This window comes from Bombus vancouverensis, chromosome 11 (assembly GCF_051014615.1).
Source record: "Bombus vancouverensis nearcticus chromosome 11, iyBomVanc1_principal, whole genome shotgun sequence".
Classification (NCBI taxonomy): Eukaryota; Metazoa; Arthropoda; class Insecta; order Hymenoptera; family Apidae; genus Bombus; species Bombus vancouverensis.
Window position 1 is genome coordinate 13,162,106 of NC_134921.1, and position 17,588 is coordinate 13,179,693.

General features: G+C 39.0%; 1 protein-coding gene across 6 annotated transcripts in view; it reads left to right on the plus strand.

Moving 5' to 3' along the window:
- The first annotated feature begins 9,301 nt into the window (after positions 1-9,301).
- Positions 9,302-17,588, plus strand: part of rhea (Talin_middle and talin-RS domain-containing protein rhea) — a 49,224-nt gene continuing 40,937 nt past the window's right edge. The window contains exon 1 of one of the 6 annotated variants that reach the window (XM_076622792.1): positions 9,302-9,858. The gene's annotated coding sequence lies outside the window, so the exon portion shown is untranslated. Of the gene's footprint in view, positions 9,859-11,433; positions 11,618-17,588 lie in introns of those variants that run through there. The other 5 variants (XM_076622793.1, XM_076622795.1, XM_033330156.2 and 2 more) reach the window with 5 other exon arrangements.

Consider the following 17,588-nt stretch of genomic DNA (forward strand, 5'->3'; position numbering starts at 1 on the left):
TTCACAATGTTATTTAGAAATTGAAATAGAAGGAAAAAGAGTGAAGGGGTAGATGAAGAAAGCGAAACGGTAGAAAAAATAACAAGCTTTTCCTTTAAGAGGAGGATCGGCAAAGAGGGTATACAAAGTAAAAAGAGGGGTGGAAATGGAAGGAAAGAAGAGAAAAGAGAAGAAAGAGAAGTAAAATTGCAATCAACATCAATACATGTAACAAAATCAAAAAAAACGAATGCCACGCCTCTGCTTATCGATATATACGGGAATTTACTAATATTTCAATTCGTTAACAATAATATAATTTGTATTCGTAGAAATCAAATTAATGATTCAATTATAAGTTAGATTTCATTTAAATTTCATTTTTCCCTCGAACAAATGTCTCGTGTGCGCGATTCACCCTAATAAATCAGAAATTCAGTTCTGCGTGTCCAATCATCGATAGTGCGAATCGCAGAGAGAATATCGAGAATATAACGAATCGAAATATATTCTGTCACGTGCGTGCATCTGCAAGGGTGGAGACGATTGTCTAATAGATTCGTACAAATAGACATCAATATACTACATATACAAATATACACGGTATTTCAAAAAGAAATGTTTCTAAAGTGACGACCATTTCCTTTAGTATTACCCTGTGCTTGTAGGACATCCTTCACGCAGTAATTAATTTTATAATAATACGAAATCATAATAAATAATTCCCTGCTTCTTCGTTAATATCACGTTATTTGCTCTTTATCTAATTGCGAGGTGTAAACATATTGTAAATAATGTCAATGCAGCGGACAATGGAACTTTACGTCATTTTTCAAGAAAATGGTTGAGTTGCGACCTGTGGTTCCTCCGAAATCTTTTGCTTCTCAACAACCCTGTTTGAAACGAGTTCTATACGATGCAATAAAAATTGATTTTAATATATATTAGATAGCGGCCAGGACGCTTATTTTTTATACATTCAGTACAGTTCATCTTCTCCTTGATACTCGTTAGATCGATACTCTGAATTAACGTTTCCACTGCTCATTTTTTCGACAACTACAAACTTTAGGCCAAGCTTTACGGAACACCCAGTATACACATTATATACGAAAGCGAGGCGTATAGAATGGAGCAATACACGAAATGCGCGATTTATGTAATCGGTCCCGATGCAAGGAGGATGATTTAGGATAGTCGGGGACGTAATTCACCGAACGATTTGGTTGATCGAATTGCCAAAACGCGTCTATCGGTTCGATTGATTAAAAGCTCGGCTGCACTTTTGGGGTGGCTCGATTGAAAGTCATATTCATACGGGAGCGGGGAAGCCTGCGTTTTGTCGAGATCGTGTTATCGTTCCTCCTGCTAGGATCAACCCCTACGACGAACAACCCCTAATTTTATTCATTACGTATCTGTTCAGTTTGGTTAAATGTTGGATTGTGCAGCGACGATTAACGCGCAATTTATTCGTTTAACGAATGTGTTGAGTAACGAATAAATGTTAATTGGCAGATTTGAGTGGGTAATGGAGTTTGTACGATATGTACGAACCTACAATGGGGGATTGACAAAAATTGGATACACTGGGATCATCTTTAGGCGAAGCGAAGGTGTTATACAAACTAACAATACATACGATACTACGATGTCGATGTATACGATACCATTCGCGATTGTCGACGATATCGCGTATTTTTTCCATTTCTCAGGGAGAAAATTTCTGCGATAAAGCATAAAAATTGATCGTCCATGGAATCGCAAGCCCGGGAGTAGACTTTGTTCGTCAAGGTTCGTCGGGCAAGGAACAATAAGAATTTATTGAGCAAGAAAGAACACTAGGGATGATGACATTTATAATCTTTCACGAGAATCATAGATCAACGATGTTTTTGCTCGGCTTACAGGGGTGTCTTTGGACACTGAATTCGATTTTAATTATTATTAATCGTCCTTCGTCACCGGGAGGGGTACTAGACTTTCCTCGCTTTCCCGTATAGCTTTCATGCTAATGTTCATTAGCTTTTAATCTTTCTGACAGCGAATACAAAGTTAGCAAAGAAATTGTTTCGTACGAATTACGCGATTTAAACGATCGATATGGCAACGATAATACGTTGACGTACGCGAAATGAAGATATCTATAGCGGCACATGAGTTAGCGAATATAGCCTGTATACTAATTTATTATTTTAAACAACACCGATCGATCATTCTCCTACACATAAACCTCTATATATTTACTATTTAATGTGCAAAATCTCGGAATATTCATACCCTAAATTGATTATTATCTTTTTTCTTTCTTCTCTTTCTTTTTTGCAACTCGTTGATACATAATTCATTATGGTGTTACAGAGAACGAACCACCGAACGTGGAAACGTAGGCTTTTATCTCCGTTGCAAAGTGACGACCGAGGAAAACAAAGTAGCGACTACTTAAGAGGAGAGTATCGAACCACTTAAGCAGTAATCTGTCGAGGAGCGTCCTCTTTATTCGGTCCTGTCAGGGGTGGTTTGTGTACACTGGCCAGTGTACGTAGCAACCCCTTGTAGGTGGGGTGTATCCTGCGTAGCTCGCCGCAAGGGTAAGTAACTTTTGTCTCTCGTGGACACGCGATTCTACCGGCGGGGGTCTTTCACGAGAATTTCGACGCACGTAGATGGAAGCTAGCCACTCAGAATGGTCAGTTTATGTGGTTTCTGGATATTTATGGGGTGCAGGAACGATCCGAGGGACCTGATCACCGCTGCCAGCTATATATCCTACAAATTGGACGCGGAAACTCGTGAAAATGCGAGCCAATGGCATGATCGAATTTCCGCCGTTCGCGTGTATTCGCTCTATCGAGCTTTCGAATACTCGTATCCCATTTAATGTTTTCGAAAGGACGGGTGCTTTATCTATAGATACACGATGACTCTCGAAAGTGTTCGAACATTTACCATAGAACATTCTATGCCAAACTTTTTGAAACATCACTGACGCTATAACGAGATGCGATTGTCACAGTTATGTTGGTAAAGTTTGAAATAAAAAGATAGAATGGAAGAACAGAATGAAAAGAATGGGCATGAAAAAGAAAGGTGTTACTTAGGATCTTTAAAAGATACAAACTTTGAAAAAGCAACGAGTCATACGTATTGCAAGGTATCGAAGCTCAATACGAAGCAAACGATACGATGAATTACGTGTAGCCGTATATGTATATTGCGTTATGGTGCGCCGTACGCGAGCACTTGTAATTTAATATTCGCACCCCGTGAACACGTTCATTACTTAAGTCCACACCCGGTACGATACATCCCTTTGCTCGTATATCCATGATCATTCTACCAGGACTAATGCACCGTGTGGCCAAATGCTCGATGCGATTTAAATGCCAGGGGTTAGTCAAGTATCTCGTCTACGGTAGTTAACACCCTCGACACAGTTTGCGCCAGCAATTCCCTCTTCCTTCTTTCCTCCAGGGACTTGTTAACAGTCGTTTCATTCGCAATCCACGTCTGCCGTCATTTATTTGCATTTTTTGTTGTTCAAGCTAATTTAGTAGCGTAACATTATCGTGTTCAGTCGAAAAAGTTTACTTCGTTCGGAGGCAATTACATCGATCGTTCTTTATAAGAAGAAATTCATGAAATTACTTCAGCCGTGGAATAAAGGACATAGATAAAGATCAAGATAAAGGAACAGTTTTTATAAACTCAATTATCGTAACGATCGTAAGATGTAGTAAGGTTTCGATAGATTTTCTTACGATTTCAACTTATGCTTGACGAATTATACTATGTGATATTTCATTTTGGTGGTCGCTAGGGGTATTTCTTGCGTTAAAACATTTGACGCGATGCATTATACGAGGGAGTTAATGTAACGAGCCAAATTACGAGCGACACGTGTGCTAATTCGAGTTTATAATTTTAACGGCGCGTACAGAAACGATGCGACGATTCTCGCTGATTTAATTAACCCCAGGGGTTCCATTTCGTCTATCGTTTCGAGTAACGCGTCCTCGATACCTTTTAAGACAGTGGTCATGGAAATAGGGACCAACTGTAACAAACCAGTTTATAGTAGCGTTGTCAGTCGGCACACCGTCATTTACTTAACACGAACTGTCGCGGTAATCCACGACTCGACGATACCAGTTGAGAATTCGTAGATAATAACATATTATCACATTACGAACAAATGAAATATACAACGAACAAGAATATTCGGATCTTATTTACCAAAAATATTAGGCAGCAAAAATCGATCGCGAATTACGTTATTATTTTCGCATTAACGGAAATGGAATTAATCAAAATTAATTATCAGGAAACTCGTGGATATTTACGACGTCGACGAACTATCTACCGAGGCAGGGCCGTTCGAATTAATTACACTTCGATGCAATTTTTCTCTGTCCCATGGATACAAATCGGAATAGAACTCGAGGGAAGCTCCTTGGTTTCCATGGCTCTTGGATTTTCGTTGTATCGTTAGGGTGGTGCCCTGCCGCGCTTCCGGTATCCGGTTCCGCCAGCTATTTTTATATCAAGGGGACCAAGGGGGCGATGATTCCATGGAATCTGAAAAGTCAGTCGGGCGAAAACGACGACCGCGTACGAAAAGGGAGAACGAATCTGTAAGGGAAGAAACAGCGGAGAGATAGAAGGGGGACGAGACAAGCTAGCGATACGTCGTCACATCCGCTTGGACGAACAGAGAATCACGACGTGTCATTTGTCAGCGAGATGCTTTTTCCGGAAACTCGTCGTTCGCAGGGAGTCCGCCGGAAGTCGCCACGCTAATCATTCTATAGAAAATGCGCACGCTCGGTGTTTATTCGATCGCCTCTTTTATCGTATCAACTTTATTCTATCGTTGTTCAATTGTTGATTTCATCCAGTTCATTTTGAAGTTTACATATTATTAAAACGATAACTTATATTTACATACTTGGTACCCATAATCGAAAATCCTCTTAAACTCTGTACCAAGCAATAAAGAGAAACGAATATCGTAGAACGTCAAAGTGATTATAAAACATCGTTGTTAAATATCCAAGACCGTCGTGTTATAAATCATCGTCTTCATCAGGGAGAACTCGAGCAGAAATCGTTCTACGCATAAATTCTCTTCGAATTTACGATTCACGGTTGCCGCATTAGACACGGGTAACTTTTTATGGTGATTTCGATAGCCGCACACGCTTCGTTCTTGCTCTCGGTGCGCATCCCCCACGCGTACGATCGAGAATTTGTCGAATCATCCTCGACCGAACTCGCAAGGGCTTGTTCCATTGTACTCTTTTAGGGTCTTGTAACGTATCTGCATTCCCTTTCTTCCGGCGGCGAGAAAATCGTAAACTATATGAGGTAGAAACATCTAAATACGAACGAATTGTGTTGGATGAATATTATAGGACCGATGTGTAAGGTTCGTAGGGAAGCGACTTTCTAATAGATTTCACTTTTACCACGAGTGTATATCTGGTAGATTATAACGCTGTGAACAACTGGAGAATTATAAGAAACGTTTAAAAGGTAGCGATAAGATTTGCAGACTAGGGAACTTCACCTGAAAATCTTCTTTCTGCTGTACGTTCAGCGAAAAAGCACAGACTTACAAGGATACTCGTCGTCTTTGTGACTCATCGAATTCGCGTGGAGAAGTTCCTTGCAACAGTTCGCACAGATAAACAGATCGAGATAAATGGATTCCTCGAATAAATTCCGAGAACTATCCTTCGAAAGACGTATTTATTCCCTGGCTCGCATAATGCAAACTTGTATCTTATCTACATATCTCAAGCAATAGCAGTGGGTAGGGTAGACCATAATCTGGCACGGAGACGATCGAAACCTTTCAGAAAAATGAATTTATTCCTGGATTTATGTCCATCGTTTGCCGTCGTCTCGCTCATAAATCATCTGTATCCAAAACGGAGATGAACTCGCACAGTAGCACGCGAAGGAACACCCTTTCGTACGAAACTTTGCCAAGTTTTCCCTCCACTGCGTATAGAATTCTTTCTGTCCCTCACCCTTTGCTCGTGGTTAATCCTCCTGTATTGTTAAACGTCACGTGAAACGCCGTGTCCACAGAACGAATTACGATTCTCCCTCGAGAGAATCGTTCTTTCTTTTGTCACAAGTGCACTGGAAAATATAGTTTGATAACAGAAGTGGATTTTCCTAACGATATCGTAACAGTAGTGAGACGGTTTTGCCTTTTCTAAAAAGTAATTCACGTTGCTTTGAGTATTTATGCCAAAAAAATTATGTTACGAATAACACAGCATTGATTCGTTCTTTAAAGCTATTATGTATCATCCGCGGTAAATAATCAAGAGGAAGAATTATAATATTATCGAAAAATATAACGATAATAAAGAATTATCGCAAAGCGAAAACACAACGACGACGTAGTTTTTGGGACGAATTTCTGGGATAGAAGTCAGTTGGAATTGACAGTAACCAGGAGAGCCCGGGACATTGGCTCCAGACTTCCTGGCGCCGTCGCGACGCTTCCCAGCTTTTGGCAAAACATATCCTATCTCGTCGTATCCTGAAGCGGGCGCCTAGTTTTTTTATGGCCACCGCCAGTACGACCCCCGGTTCCAGGCTTCCGAAGTTCCCCCATAAAATCTATTCTCCTCGTTGCTCTGCCCCCGACGATTTCTCTATATCTGGTTGCATCCTCCTCTGCAGACTGTTTCTCTTCTTTGCGAAAACTACCTTGTAGCTTGTGCCGATGGCGGATATTCTGTTCCTGGAATGGGAAACGGCACGTGTCGGTCTAGGAGATCAGTTTCAGAATAAGAATAGGCTCGGGTACTTGATCATCGAATCACTACAAAAAGACGATACAACGATCTAGCTTTAGGATCATGGATCATGGTTTAGACATTCGCCAAGATAGAAGTTTCGTAATCGTCGAATGAGATTATTTAACGAGAAGAATGTCACAATTGATAAAAATTGTCTGGAGCGATACGAAACCCTCGCACGTTACACAATCGAGCAAAGTCTTTCGCTAATTTCGACGTCCGCGACAAATTTCTGTTACTTTCAAAATTTCACGCTGTATCTCTCAATCGTGCGCAAGCAAAATCGTAGAAACAATTTTATTCGACGATTTCATCTGAAACGACCCTGCTGCCAGCATATCTGTCACAAAAGGAATAACGACGTTTTATGCCCCTGAAAAGGTTCAAATGCTCCGATAACGTTAGAACGCTATGCTTGCTAGCGGGCAGACGTTCGGGTAGTTGACTCATTCTTACAACTTCCATGTATCTAGCTCCACCGATATCAATCTGATTCGGTGCTCGATAAAGTTTCTCCTAGGTACATGAGATGTATATAATGGAGAAAGTTTCTAGGATGGGTGTAGCAACGATTCGACGACAGGGTGTATCGCGAACGATGGATAGGACAAAGGGGGTGATAAACTTGTCCGAGAGAGAAAGGAGCGGGAAATTGCTAGATGGAGGCATCTCCGGGGGTTGTTCCTATATTTATTGCCATTGAAGGGCCGAGGAACGGTGCTAGTATCTGCCGGTTTGCTCCAAAAATGAGTTGCCTGGCGATCGCCTGACTAACTGATTCATTCGTGGTTCCAGGAGCCACATGGAGATGTTGATCGAGATAGGACTTCGGAGATGGATGCTTGGTCTTCCGTGTTTGCTTTGCTGAAATAGGATAAGGAATAAAGAATGATTGTTAATCGCGTGACAACGATTTATGGAAAAAGTGCGAAAAAATTTCGTTAGCGAGCAATAAGAACTTTGTGAAAACTTTGATAACTTCACGAGTTGCAAAATTATCATTATTAATACATTCGCATATTGTAACATATTGATCGGTGATATTATACTTTTTATATGCGCAACATAAAGCAAAATAGAACAAACAGCAGGGCAAATAAACGAGTACCGCTTGAATATTACTTCAGCTTTGCGAAATTTAACGAATTTTGTAATTTTTAGGGTGCACTCAGGCCCTGAAGAGAAGTATATTATACCCTTAGGAAGTGCGATAAATTTTATTTTCCAATTAACGTTGATACCGTTTGTCGCGATAAAAATTTCACAAACCTTCGAACGTAGAATAAAAATTTATTCATTAAACGAAACGCTAACATACTCATAAAATTGTACTATCAGCTCGACGTGAGCGGTGCTTGCTCCATCTTGGAGTCCCCGCAGGAAACGGATGATAAGGCAGGCCAAGGCTAACGTTTTCCACAAGAGAGAAAACATTTTCCTCGTGCGGTAAAAAAGCAGAAATGAATGAAAATTGGATTATAAGCGCCGTCCTGGCAACTGTCCAACCGAAACTTTTCTCTTTGACGCTGGAAGCGCAAGATTTATCTCGTGCTATCCACTTTCCAATCGATGTCGATTTGTCCTGGTTTCTCAAATACACACTTCCGAAGTCCCCGAGAACACTCGCAGAATGTATTACGTTTATTTCCTGTAAAAGCGTGTCGTAACGAAATAACCTTTTCACGTAAAATGATAAAACGATTCTCTTTGTTTCCTGGTACCACTTGTCTATTTTTTATCGACGGAACAAGCGCAAATGTTACAGAGCTTTGCAAGACGGACGAATATAATTTGAAAAACGATGTGTCGGACGAGAATCGGTTGTTAAAGTTGTAACGTTGCTGTAACGACGACAAAGTAGAGGTAATTATTAAGATTTTGGCAACGAAATACTGGCCCCGTTCCTATTCTCTTCACGCGTGACGCCAAGTCGGCTATGAATACGCTTTTTCCGTGTTAATAGATTTCTCGATTCTGATGATTTTCTTCTTGAAAAACTACTTCGTATTTTACAAGAGACGTTTGCACGGTTATCGCATAATTGGTATTCAGTTTCTCGAAAAACGAATGACTCCCATAGGTATATTCATCGCGACAAATTATTATAAACAATGGGAAATTCCAACGTGTTTGGAAAAATATCGTTCGTAATATCGTCGCTTGCTCTCTACTTGCGATCGGTTCGTAACACAAAAGTTGCATAAATCGTACGTCGAACCGAGCGAGCAAGCGTGATTAAAGTTTCCGGGCTGGTTGAAAAATCACGTAAACGCAGTCGGGTTGTCCTCGAGGCATTTGAAATGCAGGTCGTGCCCACGTATCCCGAGCTATTTGCCCGCTACGTATATCGAGCATCGCCCACGCCCTGCCGGTTTATGCACAGGTGCATTCTGTTGGGCGACAACGACAACGTGAAAAAGACGCCTACGTTTATTTTTCTTTCGTAGTGCCGCCGACGCGCGAAGAATGCGAGGAACGCGCGAGCTTACGCGTCTTGTGGGTGGCCTACGCGATTAGAAGAAGCAACAGGCTGTTAATCGTCCTTCTCGTCATTTTATTCGCCACAATTTCACGGCGTGTCGACGGCCGTGGACGTTGGTCATCGCGTTGCGAGAAAATCGACGACCACTTCCTTCGTGTGTAGATAAATACCGGATGGCCGATATGTGTCATGCTTCTCCGCGTAACTCTTTTAATTCCGACCTCGTTATATAATAATCCAACGAGAAACGAAGACAACAAGGATTTTCGGGAAGTCGCAGGGGAGAAGCATACGGGAATCATGCTGGTACACGAACGTTTATTTTGAACGAATAATGAACTGGCGACTGGTACTTGGCCTGGTAAAAGTGGTATATGCGGTAGAGCGAGTGGCTCGTTTTAGAGGCTGTATAGTGGATTTAAAATGAAGCGTGAGGATTTATGTTTGTCCTGTGTACTTGATACGTGCGATATCGGTTTTTCTACGATATCCAGATCAAGTTGAAGTTCGTGATTAAGCGTGGCTCGAATCGACAGTGTCGATTTTCGGAGGTATTGGACTTTTTACGACAAAGAAGTAAGTTTGTCAATAATTGGCAATATCACCTATACGAATAACATCGGCGTTCACTTTCCTTACACTTTAGCAACTTTATAACTTATTCGTATCGTGGGTCAGAGATCGTGTAATTATACATAATCGTGTATTTCCCGTTGGCAAACCGTAAGATACGTTTCTGCATATTCTATGCCTCAAACTATAAAGACGTCCCAGAAAACTCGTTAAACGAAAGACGAGCAGTTTTTTAACAACACAAACTACGCGAGTAATATACGATAACGAAAAAACGTGATGTCATCGACACATTCATACTGTACGAAGGAGAGTAATATTTTTGGATTTCAGTCTCATGCTATTACTCAGCAGGTTAAATTTGCATGTGACAAAAACAAGATAGAAGAATGAAAAATCGGGACGGAGATTCTCTTCCGTTTGTGTTCGTTTATAACGAATTCTTGTTATTTGATTTCACGGAATACGATACACGGAGTAGCGTAAAGCGCGTTACATCATTGCGTACTACGAAACGTACACGGTTCTGAATGGAGACTGGCTGGCATGACCAAATTTGGTGCGGTCTCGATTCTGTACCCGATGCTGGATTTGTTTCCAGCTTTACTTACAACTTGCACGGACCTCCTAACACGTTTTTATGGAAATCTATCATTTCTCGCGGATTTTTTGAGATAATTCTCAGCGAACCAGCGAACTTTTTAAATCGTTCTCTTATCGTCGTTAGATTTCACGGCTTTTCAGGAAGCAAAACATTCGGAGATCGTTCGCTGTGTTTTCTTGTCACGCGTATGATTGGTTCTTTTTATTTTTAGAGGAGAGTCTGTTTATTTGGATTAGTTATTTGGACGAAGCCAGGGAAGTGCGTAGCGCGGCGAGGCCCGCGCGAGATTGTTATCGATCATCGTGTTATTGAAATTTTCTGAAACGAAAAATTAAATTAATTAAATATCTTGTGATTTGAAAATTACCTGCTGATATAATTATCAGAAATTTTCTGCATAACTTCTAAATTTATTTAAAGTACATACTTTCGTAATTGGACAGTAAGAAACACGTAATACAGTTGATTATGAACATTTTTAACGAAATATAAAATGTTTTTAACAAATTCCTAAATAAGCATAGTAATATTGATATTTTGAGGTAATACGATTTTCGAGTGAATCTTTAAGATCCAATGTAAAGATAAAAAAACGTTTAAGAATTTAGCAATAGAAATGTAGTAATAGTACTTAAGAAGATATACTTTATTGGTATTATTCATCGTATTTATAAATATACTAATCCGATTATGCCTAATACACGAAACAAGATTTCCAAAAGATAATAGCACTTTTATTTATTTATAACTCGTATAAAATTATTGCACCTTTTATAATTAAAATCTTCGATCGGATATTACAATTACAAATATTAGATATTAAACATTAAAATTTCATTGTTGTAAATATCGCTGCAACTATACGTTAGAATGCATTGAAACGGTATAACGAGTATATTTCTGATTCGAAGTAATTCAGTTAAAAAAGAAACTAGAAAAAAAGACGTTTGCCAATTGCCGTCTCGTTCGGAAAGGGTACTCAAGGCGCCTTAATTTTTTCGTGACACGCGCCGTCACTGACCTTGAACGAGAGGAACGCTCGAAACTGAAACGGTGGAGTCGCAAGAGTGTTGTCGGACGTGTGGTTGTGCCCGAAGTGACAAATTGATTTTGTGCAACGAAACAGGGCTTCTTTTCTATCTATGGATATTTTTTACGGTGAGTAGAATGTACGAATAGCCGGATAATATCGCGAAACCGACGGCTGGTGGCGATGCTGCCGGTTCCTATTGATTTTTCCGTGATTTCCGACAGATGGGCGTGCTGCTCTCGTTTAGACTTTTCCAATCGTTCCTGCTCGTTTTCACACCGATAAAACGCGATCTCCCGTGTTACTTTATTAATCGCTTAGAGGCATATACCTGCCTCTTGGCCGTATATGATCGTATACGTCTGAGAGTCGAGGCGGATTACGGGCGAGCTAACCTCAAAAACGAAGGGGGTAGGACCACCAAACGGGTGTCTCCCGAAATAGAGATGATTCACAACATCGCGACAAATTGACAGCTCGTGGCCTCTCCGCTCGTGCGTCTGTGCATCAACTTGTGCCGTTTGTTTCACGTTTCGCAAATCGATCATCGAAGTAGATTTCGCCAACACTTTGCTCTGTATCGTACTCTCTCCTCGATGCTCTCCTCTCGTTCCTCCCGTTTCTCTCTTACGTTTCGTTAAATGCGCGACGTGCCAAAACAATAGGACCGGAGAAAATCAATAGGCAGGCTGTAAGAGGTTAAATAGGGAAACCCATCTGCTACCACTGTTCACGAGACTTTATTAAGTTTCTGCGTTTGGCCAAGTTCGGGACCCTAGAAAATTCGTTCCGATTTCGCATCGACGATTTGCCACGGTTTTTAATTCCTCGCGATGTCACCGGGTCTTTTGTTTTACTTTGTTTTTAATCTTCTTCGCTTTTTTTCATCCGCCTAATTTTCTCCAGGAATCTTAGATAAGATACCCTTTCTCGTATTGTGCCCTTAAGGTCATTTTTTATTTTTTTGTTTTTTGAATCCATCGGGGGAAATATATAAATCAACTCTCCTTTCGTCGGCGGTGTAGTAATAAATACGTAACATGTCCCGTATCGGTGTTCGATTACCTTAAATTCTTTGAAAATATCGTCGAAGTAAAATTGTCATAGCTCTTTTTATGGTCTTTTGACGGGTGGGTCATAGTGATTTTTTAAAAGCATATTGGTGATTTATCGAGTCGCGACGTTCGATTAATTTTTAGCCTTTGACGATTATTGAACTACTTTGCAATTCCCCTTCTTTCACGCGTGCCTATTTTTTTTTCTTTCTCCTTTCTTTTTTGTTGCATTCGTTTCGTCGGTTTTACTCTAACGCGAATTCTCTGAACAACCTGAAACTACTGAATTCTCTGTTCTTTTACTTTTAATAGAATTTTTTACGTTATAGAATGTTATTAAGTTTGATAAGTCGTCCGATACAGTCGGAATAAACAGAATAACAATGGAATACAAATAAGTTGGTGAAATAGTAACAAGTTTCCAAGCTAGGATTTCTGTAGAACTATATAGGCGTATATTTATAAAAAATAGGATTTTTTTATTTAAAAAAAAAGAAACTGTAAATTCGAAACGGCAGAAAGCGCGATGAAAGGAGAAACATTTTCTCATTACAAATTGCCTTTAATAGAAAAAGGAATGAAAAAAGTTGGTTTAGTGGATGGTGAAACACACAGTTTTCCTATGTTTGCCGTGCACTTTCGGATTTAGAGTTCTTAATTCGCGCGGTGCGTGACCGATGCTCCTCCGCAGATTTATTTCCGTGGAATTGAGCCAGACTCACAATTTAATTATCGCGATCCACTTGGAGCCAGTTGAGAACTCGGCTTTAAGGTTTCATTGAGTTTATCCGAAGTGACGATCTTTATTCTCCGATCGACGCGAATAAAAAGGCCTCGCGGAAGCGGAAGGCCTCGAACAGCCCTCGTGACTCATTTCCAACGGAGATATCGCTCGGGATATTGCCATTCGAATGAATTGCACGATATCCAATCATTTGTAACCCCAAACTTCTTCAAATTTAATTATAATTCGTTTCAAATTCCCCTGTTTTCTCCCTTCATTTGTCAACAATATCGGGTATGAAATGTTTTAAATTCTAGCTATATCTCTAGTTCTTTTTATACGCATGGTTGGTTAAAGGCTAGGAATCCCTAGGCGCAGGATTTAAATTATTCACCAACTATTTAAGTTTATTTGTCGCTAAGCCGCGGATGTTTAGGTAATTGATTTTCTAACAGACATAGAGATGAACGATAAACATTTATTTCGCTCCTTAAATATCAGTTAATAATAACTAAATATTTGAAATGCATAAGCATCCGCGTTTCTTGGACATACTTATTATTTATATAAATAGCGCTTGTGAGATATACAGTTTTAAAATTCCGTCTTTGTTTATCAGGATAATGATCATGAGCAAATTGCATATAAAAATTGAATATACGTACCGAAGACGGCAAGCATATGTCTAACGTACATTGAAGATATCTAATGGAAGAATTTTAAAACGTTGGAAAGAAAATATTCGGGACTTTTCTACTACCAAAAATTGTATTATATCATACGAAGGACTGTGAGTTACATAGAGTGTATCGAATTTGACTAAATAAATCGGTAGTATGTGAAAGTAGGTAGTCAGAATAAGATAGAATATGTACGTACGTACATATATGGAAATAACAATCTAAGAGACATAAAAGTATCGATGCATCATTTCTTCTGTGGACGATGACGTAGAAATCAAGATTGCATTATTACCGATGCAGTTATTATTACCGATGCTTAAACGCTTCCATTCAGGAATTAGATATTATTATTCATGCTGTCGATAACTCTGGTAAGCTGAACGGTCGCGCGTTTGATTTATTTCGTAGAATTGATTTACTTGCCATTGAAAGCGGATGAATGAACCGAGAAAACTAACTTTATGCTTTCGTACGAGTCGCGAAATCGTTACAGGCAATTTAAATTTCTTTAGAATCCTTGTTTATTTGATTTATTACTGTTTTTTATACGATAGTTTCGTTTCGAATTCTTCGTTTTCAATTAGAAATTCTACGTATCCTCGATAAAATGTTAATGTTGATTTCTTAACGTAGTTATTAATGAGAGTATCAGCTAACCGAACGATTAGTTAGTCCAACTGTTATGTAACGTATACTACATTAAACTTACAGATTAATCAACTCTGAAATAACGATATAATGTTTGCAATTGAAGAGGAATCTACTTATTCGTTGTCACTAATTATCTACCAAATAATTGATAGATTCGTAATATATTCGTAACACATCGAGTACGTAATATTTTCGCTAGCATTGCCTAAGAAACAGATAACATAAATAGCATAAATATAAAACGTAGTAACACTACTTTCATCAAGCATTGTAATAAAGAAATGTATTCATCTTTTGTCAAGTTATTCTATCGTCCCACAACGACGATACACGATTATCGTCATCCTTGTAGCTACAATTAGAATAAAATTGAATTTCTCGCCAGAAATTAATCTTTTATCTGTGTATATAGCATAGGGCTATTCATAGTTTGCGAACGCTTGTATCATTTTTCTTTCCGAAACAAATGCCCGGTTAAAACGTTTCATTGTAAAAGCTGGTGGGTCATTGTATGGCAAAAATTGCGTCTGTAAAGGGATTACGCTTTTGTGGAACCGAGTACTTCGTTTTCGATTATCGATTCATTTTCGTCACGGTTGCGACAAAACATTTGGCTCGGCCAAAATACACGTTTGTGCGTTTGGAAGACACAGTTCCGGTACGAGCTGTATAAATAGAAGCATGCGTATGTCCGGTGCGTGTAGAATATGCGATGCTTCGAAATAACGCGTTCTTTGTGCATGAAATGCGTACGCGCGCGCAATACAGGCAATGTGCACGAAGTAACTACAGGGTTGCTGTGCGCACGTGTTTCTGCGAAGATCATAATGGAGTTACGCGCCTCGGCCAACACAGCCAGCGATGACGGGTAATCGCGTGAAATCGATTTTGTCATCGACTCGTTGAGATTAAGCCGAAATGGAATACTCGGGAGGTACAAGTTACGCGTCCGAATAACTTGGAACGTGTCATTTGTAATAACATAAATCAGCGATCGGAAGAGTCGTGGAAGAATTTTAATAGCTTCTATTTAAAACATGGATTGTACAACCTCTTTTAGAACACGTTGTCACGTTCGAAGTTGTCCGATGAGAACAGACAAAGAAAAGTTCTTGAAAGTAAGTTTTACTTTGAACAGAACGTGTAAAACGTAGAACCAAAGGTGTTTCCATAAGAGGAACAGATATTTCGTTTATGGACATTTAAAAAGTTCTCAATTATAATAACAAATATTGAATACTATTCGATGAATAGTACTGCGAAGCGATATTAAATAATTATTACGGTCAGATTGATGTTCCGAATATGTTATTTATCTGTAATTTACATAGACGATACACAGTTCAATGCTTATTTGTGTTTGTCTTTGAAACGAACGCTTAGGAAAGTAAGAATGTACTGAATACATACACGATAGTTATATATAAGTATTGTACTAATGTAATATCATACTATTCGCACGTTTATCGAATAAAAGATATGAAGATCGTGACATAAGTAATTAATATCTTCGTATGAAATATAAGCCGGTATTTTTCTGTTTAAGGGTTCGTTTTTCGAAAATAAAGTTCGAACGCGTTTAGTTTAGAATCGGCGCGATACCTGCGTACGATAAATAATCAAATTTATTTTTCCCGGAAGGAATCACGTCGTGTCGGCTTTTACATGTTATCTGGCCGGACCCTGTGTTATAGGATTGCTATTGTATTTCAGTTTATAACGTTCATCCTTTATGATTTTCATATCTTCTATTCGATAAACGCGTGAATAATATGTTATTATATTGTTATGTATAAAACTAGTACTTTGTCCGTTTGGTACTTTTATCTATCGCACGTGATCTTATTTAATACACGTTCTAAAACAACTTGTGTCCGTGGAACTTTTATTATACAGATTCTAAAATATCTGTTCACTTGTTAACATTTGTTTCGATAAAAATTTCACAAGAACAGATATTTTCCTAAACGAAACATACAAGTTGGAACATAATTCTTTTAGAAACGAAAGATAACTGTCTATTTTGATCTCTGGTGTAAACGTTTTGCGTTCGGACGTTTCATATGCTCTGCCATTGTTATCTCTGTTTCGTCGTTACATCACGTTATCGTTATCGTCATCGTTATCGTTGTTCTTGTTATTATAATAATATTACACTACACATTCCATTTGCATTCTTTTATTCGAGCTTGATACGTTTTGTTCTTGTCGTTGCAACTTATTTACTATTTATCCCTGTGTTATTGCGATTAAATAATAACGGGGAAATAGTTAGAGGAAACAAAACGTCGAGATAAGAATGAAAAAGAATAGAGAAAGATGCGTAGAACATTAAAAAAACATTGAAAGTTTCATAGGATATTGTCGATGGATAGAAATCAAAATGTTTCAACGTTGATTTGATAACCCCTGGTTCACGTGTTTATATGAATCTAATAATATTCAAACGATATACATGGCACTATTCAACATCGACGCGTATCGTCAAACATTTTCGTATTATCTGTGCGAAAGATCTGCGTAATTTTGGATAATCATGTAATTTCATGGTCATTTACTTAATATTCGTATATTTCTCCCTTCAGATTCGTTTCTTTTCCGCGGCTCCGTTTCCCTCGAAGGAAACAAACGACTTCGTTACGGGATCATTACGGCGATTGGTGAACCACATTGAGACGAAGTGGACTCTCGGAACCAATTATACGCCTTGTTACATTTAATCCTCATTAACAGGTTACGTCGCTAGTTTATGTATACTATATCAGCGATGCTGATAACAGCAATAAATAATATCTCGGTATGTTGATGTTAAGGAGAGTAACAGGATTAATGGTTATTTAAAAAGAAAAAAAGAATTACAGGAAGATCGATGAATCGATTTCGATTCGACGACGCATCGTTTGAGAGACACTGTTTGTCACGAATGCACGATCTTGCACGATGCACGTCGAGACAACGATATGCCTCGTTACTTTTTCTGCGACAT